Here is a 5567-nt window from a genome sequence, read left to right on the forward strand (position 1 = left end):
TTTATAAATTCTCGTTGCTGAATGTACAGATGGGTCCCTTTGGTATCTCAGTGCGCAGTTACGCTGTATCCACACTGTAACTGATCCCATCAAACCTGTACRTAACCCTTCACCGCTCGCTCGCACGGACCCGCTCCGGATTCCGGTTGCTCTCGCATAAGCCAACTCCCCTGCGATGGGCCTACGTTTCATGGGTTATTTTCCCGGTTTTGTTTCCTCTTTGTTCTGTATGAATGTTGAACAGTACTTTGTCTTTTCCTAATAAATAATTTGAGATCTTCATTGTCTTTCGGTGTTTGTGAACGATTGCCTTTATTTTTCCCGCTTAGCAGTATAGATTGCTATGTTAATTCATGCTGACTGTTACTGCATAACAGTCACAGTAAGGCAAGTGTTGCAATAAGGAGAGYGCGACGCCGGCCGAGGGAGCAGGCGCAGCCCCCGCGCCGCTGCAGTCGGTGCASATCGTGTCCCGTTGGCGGAAGATGACTCGGTTTTTAAGGATGGGAGGCCGGCCTCCGCGAGGCAGCGATGGAGCCCGGCTGCTGTGTTAGTCCTGCGCCTTCCTGGAAGTGCTGTTAGGGAATGGAAATGAAGGTGTCCCAAGAAACAAAACAGGAGAGCCGGGAGCCACCGGAGCTACGGTGTTCTCTGCCATTCTGTCCCCTTGCTTCTAAACGGTGTGCGAACAGTAACTCATGAGGTGCCCTGGGTTCCGCGTAGAATGGGAATGTGCTCCATCTGCCTGTACAAAGGTGTGTTTTTATACCAAGTATAAAGTAATGAATCTCTAGGGCTGTACAACAGCTGCTGTTGCATGGTACCTATGGACTGGCTTGCAAGAGAAGGTTTCTGCTACCTCTAAATAYATGGTTGAGGTAGCTCAGAAACCTAGCCTCCTTTTGTAGTTGTACAGGGCTTTGGGACAAGTTGCCTTGAGGAGGATGTGATCCTTGGCTCGGATCCTTGAAGCTGGACACACAGTGAAATGACATGAATATGTGTTGTATGCAAGCTAGAAGCAGTTACGGAAGAAATAACATGTTGATGTGAGTTCAGCTTCCTTGGCAGACCACACAAGGAAGCTCTTCAGTTGGCAGAAGATGCCTATCTGCTGAAAGTGTCCATAAACCTACTCCATCCAGAAAAATACGCACACGTAGAGGGATTAACTTCGCAAAAACGTTGTGTGGGATTGACAGGCAGCATGGAAAGGTTTTAACCCATGCTGGGACAGATGCCTTTGAGCTGCATTAACACTGGATGCCCTCAGGCCTTGAGGTTCTGGCAGAGCCACACTGATGGAGAGAGAAGCTTTTGGCGATGGTTTATTGCAGCTGAGAGGTGGGGGTGGCTGAAGAGCCTTTTGCATCATTGTCTTTTACATAATCATAAAGATTTCAATTTTTTTTTCCCATTAAAATAGCTTACAGACTGAGCTATGACTAAAGTGCTGTAGCTACTTTTTTAAGATGAGAACCAAATGAAGAGTGATCTACATTGACATACTTGTTTTTTAAGTAGGTGCTGGAAATAAATTTTGTGAAATGAGGAAAATAGTATTAAGACAGAGCGAAGATTCATAGCCAAGCTCTAGAGTGCAGGTACTGAAAGGTAAAGCACCTCTAGCCCCTGGGATTACAAAGGTGAAAGAAACACTAAGAGCTGTGTTTGTACAGGGAATTTTGAATAGTGTTGTCACTTTTCACCTCACATGCCCTAAAAATAAGAGGAAAAGGAAAAGCTAAGCTGTGTAGGTGCCCAGGGATAGAAATAAGTGCTTAACGGGATCATCCGAGGACTTTAGCTGTCCCAGTACTTTAATCCTTAGCCTTTGCAGTGCAGTGCCTAGATGCTTTGCCAAAGCCTGGGCTGTGCAGCTGGACTGTTGGGATTTCCTCCCCGTCCTCTCTTCCTCATAGTAAGTGATGTAACAAACACCTCGGAAGTTCCATGGGATCAGCCTGTTCCCCTTTAAGTAGGGCTGATAAGTGAAGGGTTTCCATTTTTTTCCCAATGTTTGCAGTCCTACTCCTTGTGACAATACATAATCCTCTGTGCACAGGGAGGCTTTCATTAACGGCTTGGTGGTCAACGTGGATCCTTGATACCCCATTGGAATTTGCTTTTCTGTCGTGTGTGCTCCAAGAGCCAGCGCTGCCCCAAGGCTCAGCCTGAGCTCCTGGTGTACCGGGCAAGGGGGAGGATCTCAACGGTGAGTCCTTTTGCTTATAATTGGGATCGAATCAGGAGCCATCGGGCTCATTTGAATGAGGTGACCGCTGGAGGCTCCGGCTATTGCAGCCTTTCTAGATTGATCCGTGCTTTGTGCGAGTTAACATCCCAGCTCTACGTGGCATCCGAAGGATGTCTGTCAGCTCAGACTGAGATCCCAGGGGAACATTTATGTCAGGCAGTTCTCAAGTCCTTTGTGGTTTAGGATTTAATGGATTTATACCATATAAAAGCTGAAGGCATGGAGAACAACGGCCTGCGAATGCCTTCACACTAAACAGGAATTAAATTACGCTGTGGTCAGTTTTGAAAACAAGTCCTAGGCAGGAATATGTAATATTTATTAATACAGTTATAAATACCATGTGTAAGTACCAGTACAGTTGATGTGGTGAGGACAGCACAGCTGGAGACCTCATGAAAGGTCCGAGGCCCTGCCGGGCTCTGGCCGTGATGGATTGATGCCTGCTGCCAAAAAAATACAGAGCTGTTGGTCCGTATATAAGTGAATCTTGCTGTCTGTGGTGCAAAAGACTTTTATGGTGTGATAGAAACATCAGAGGCATTTAATGGTCTTGGTGCTTTCATGGTTTTATCTGGTCTGACAAACTGCTCGAGCTGCATTGAGCTTTTGAGGAGCAGCAGAAACTGCTCTGGTGACAACCTGAGCCTCTGCGTAAGAGCAGCAAGAAGATTTCCCTAAATGAATTTCTAATTCAGCTGCCTATAACACTTTCTCAGAAGAAATCTAATCCTAATATTCAAAATCCAGTGATCTATTACAGCCCTTGAAATGTTTTATGAGACCTAAATTGCCCTAATCATTAAAATTTTCCACCTTATTTCAAGTCTGAATTTCCATCCAAACCATCATGTCCAATTTATATGCTAATAAGCAGACACATTTAAATTTCAACCAAACTGYGTTTTTGAAAGTAAATTCTCCCATAAAACTGTGTGTTTTTCAACCAGTTCAGTAAACATATATTGCTTATAATAGCTCCAGTAGATGCTTCTAAGGAAAGCCAGCCTGCTCGAGTGGCTTGGGTGCTGTAGAAAATGAGTTAGATGATAGAAAATCTGCACAGGCTGTTAGTGTGTTGCCTGTCTCCTGGTATATTAGCTTCTGATGCAAAACCTGCCCAAGTTGTTATTGCAATCTCAGCAGTTAGGTTGGTTTAGAKCTGGGTCCTAGGAACACAAGCACAGTCAAATCACGACAGCCTCCGTCAAACCCCGGGCGATGCTTCGTTCTGCCTCCCTGGGGCCGCGCTGCTCCCGGGAAAGGCTCGACCCAAGGAAGGGCAAAGCCTGACGGGTTGCTCGGAGCCTCTGRACGTGCCTTGTCCCATCTGAGGTCCATGGACTGCCTCACAGCGAGTTTGTGCTCCGCGCTCGTGCATGGAGACTTGGAGACATGGATGTTTACAGAGGGGGGGAAAAACATGAGATTCCAGAGCTGAAATGCAGAGTCAGCGTTGGGCCAGCGCCAGGACCCGTTTGCATTTGTGGATATACCTGCATCATCTGCACCTTCTGTGTCGCAGTCTTCCTGGTGTCTGTATTTAGTAATTTTCTCTGTGAATTATTACATATCTTGTAGAGAAAGAATCCTTAAATTTGAGTTTATTGATGAGACTTTTCTTTAACTCTCAAGCAATACAAGTGCAACAAATAGCAGCTGTAACTCCAGCTTTGGAGCTCCTCCTTGAACATGTGCCTGTCCATCGTGTGTATTTGCAGAGAATTTGATCTTGCTCTGGCAGAGCAAGGAAATCCAGAGCTGCTTTGGCCTCTCCTCCTGCTTATCCCTTATGTTGGCTTCTGTGCCTCTATTCGCACTGGGACAGACGTGCAGCTCCCACCCCTGACTCTATTCCAGGCAGCCTTCTTCGGCAGGCTTTAATCTAAGGTTACCCTCAGACACGTTTGCTGACAAATGGGAGTTTGTCCAAGCCAGGCTTGTCTCTGAGAGCCTGCTGCGTTTCAGTTTGGGTCACAGGGAGACCAGTTAAAGCTGGCGACAGCAAATGCTCTTTAATGAATCCACTCTTGGGTCTGGTCTGAAACCAGATGTGACTTAGAGAAACAGGTTTGCATTTTTCTTYAGCGTCCCGCTTGCCTGTGGAGTTGCTACGGGACATGTAAATAGGATATATTATTTTTCCTGTTTGTGCTCTCAGCAAATGCTTCAAGACCAAATATAAACAGAGGGGGCTTTTCTAGAAGAAAGATCAAATCTGAAAAGGTGAAACGGGACAGCAGCAGTTTTCTTTTACGAACTGATGCGATGTTAGGTGAAGTCGTGTCTCTAAGTTCACGGACCTGTTTAGGTCAAGCCCTTTAATATCAGAACATGTCTTTTGTTGGGATGCGATTTGATGACGTGAAGAGTTTTCAGTCCCTCCTAGCAATGTTCGATTCCTACATCGCTGTTCTCTCGTGGCTTTAGTCCCTCGATYGTAGGGTTCACTGCGCTTTTCCAAAGCAGAGGATGTCAACAACGTGCAAAAACGTATTTGGAAAGTCTGCTGCTGCCCTCACTGCAGCTTAGTCCACTCAGAAGCGCTCCTGGAGCAAAAAGAGATCCAGCACTCAAGAAGACGCTCGGTAACTCTCTCAAAAGGTACAAAACTGGACACCTTGAAATAACACTTGCCTTTTGAGATGTGTATTTGAAACATGATTCTGGTTTATAGCATCATTCATGATTTTGTTCATGTTTTGTCATTCTGAAGAAGTACTGGACCGCTGCCCTGCCCTGTCCTGCTCCCACACATTTAACCACAGTTTGCTCTGGAAGGGACTGCCTTTCTTCAAGCTCTTAACAACGTCTTGGCTCTTCATTTGCTCTCCTTAGAGATGGGCTGTGACCCTCTGGAGCTGTAATTCTTTAGCCTGGTGTGAGCTTATAAATATGTCACTCTGTGACTGTGAGAACCGAAGCTATTTTTTGGCCCAATAATGGCCTCGTTCTTTCAGTCGGGGAAATTGGATCATCTTGTTTGAGGAGGGGAACAAAAAAGAAACAAAAAAAGAGGAATCTGTACTTCAGCTTTGGATTCTGGGCTTTCCCAGCTGCTCAGTGCKTGGCTGTCAAGAATCTCAGGGTAAATTGCCAGAAAACCAGCAATTCCAATCCATATTTTTAAGAAGAGTGTTTTGTTCTGTTTTTCTTCTTCTCTCTATTTAATCAGGTCACCTCCACCCGAGTGAGGAGGAAGCTGAAAACTTATTTTGTGCGAGTCAGCTTCATCCTTTGGGACACACTCCTCTGTTCCTCTGAGTGACTGCCAAGGGGAAGCGGCCTCGCCCGTTTCTAATCCTAATTC

The sequence above is a fragment of the Nothoprocta perdicaria genome, unplaced genomic scaffold (genome assembly GCF_003342845.1).
Source record: "Nothoprocta perdicaria isolate Ctin4 unplaced genomic scaffold, notPer1 scaffold_165, whole genome shotgun sequence".
Classification (NCBI taxonomy): Eukaryota; Metazoa; Chordata; class Aves; order Tinamiformes; family Tinamidae; genus Nothoprocta; species Nothoprocta perdicaria.